The sequence below is a fragment of the Prionailurus bengalensis genome, chromosome B4 (assembly GCF_016509475.1).
Source record: "Prionailurus bengalensis isolate Pbe53 chromosome B4, Fcat_Pben_1.1_paternal_pri, whole genome shotgun sequence".
Classification (NCBI taxonomy): domain Eukaryota; kingdom Metazoa; phylum Chordata; class Mammalia; order Carnivora; family Felidae; genus Prionailurus; species Prionailurus bengalensis.
In genome coordinates this window covers 151601-153029 of record NC_057358.1, presented here as the reverse complement: position 1 = coordinate 153029, position 1429 = coordinate 151601, and positions in this window count along the sequence as shown.

Sequence of the window (1429 nt, the reverse complement as noted above, 5' to 3'; positions counted from 1 at the left end):
CCATAAAATGGGGACAGTAATATCTACTTTACCAAGTAAACTCAGACATTAAGTGCTCCCCTGTCACCATGACACAGGGCACACAGGAGAACAGAAGCCAGGAACCTGAGGACAAGGATGTGCAGATGAGAGAGTCACAGCAGCATCTCCCCTCCCCACCCCCACCTCATTGAGCCCTACTGACCCTCCAACAGCTAAGCCCTCAGACAGGTCCTGGGGACTATCTCGGCTTCTGATGTCCTAGTTGCCACAACCTGGAACAGAAGAATTTTTTTTTTTTTTAAATTTTTTTTTTCAACGTTTATTTATTTTTGGGACAGAGAGAGACAGAGCATGAACGGGGGAGGGGCAGAGAGAGAGGGAGACACAGAATCGGAAACAGGCTCCAGGCTCTGAGCCATCAGCCCAGAGCCCGACGCGGGGCTCGAACTCCCGGACCGCGAGATCGTGACCTGGCTGAAGTCGGCCGCTTAACCGACTGCGCCACCCAGGTGCCCCTGGAACAGAAGAATTTTAAATTTCAGCCTGTACCGAGCCCAGCAGGCACTTTCCCAAACATTGCCTTTGACTGGTTATATAACTTTTGGCAAGCAGCAGTTTCTCCTTTGCAAATGGAGGTTTACTAACTTTGCTTGAAGCTTCCCACAAGAGCTAAAATTTTACGTGGAAGTCCAGTTCTACCCCCTCACCTGTTCCTGGAAAGCCTGTTGTTCCTGCCTGCTCCCAACTCACCTGTTCTAAGAGACTTCGAGAATGCCCTTTTATCAGGTAATCCTTCTGGTTCATGCACCCTTCTCTCTACTCCTGCTCTATCTTCTCTCTTTTCCCCGCACTTCTGGTGGTTGGCTTGTTTGGATTTAAATCATTCCTGGCCTCTGCACAGGCACCAGCAGACCCGCTGGCTCCAGATGGAGGCCTTTCTCCTTCCTCTTCATTAAACATTTAATACACCAGGAAATGCACATTTACATGTCTATGTACATCCCCCAGCCTCTCCTCAGGGAGACGTTTTCAATATCTTGTCACTTTTCAGGGAGGACAAAAGTTAGTTACATGCTACACCATCATCTTACGAAGGATTTCATGTAGTGGGTTTACATTAAAATAGGAAACACCTGCACTTACCCATTATTACTAAGGTTTACTCTCTTGGCAATGGTGGGTGAGCACAGCTAATCACATGGAACTCTGAACAGAAGGCCTTCCTTGGTGCTACATTCTACAGAAACCATTTTCTGTCATTACCACCATTTGTGGTGACAAATGAGAACCTGTGGGAAATACTCTCAGCTTCTTGACAACCCAAGACTATGATATATTGTACCTAAGATTTTCTCTTCACTTTCTTCCTTCAGCTTCATGACGGTTGTGTTTCAATAGCGATGCTCCTTCCCACACAAATTCATACTTAAGAAAACATCAGAGTAGC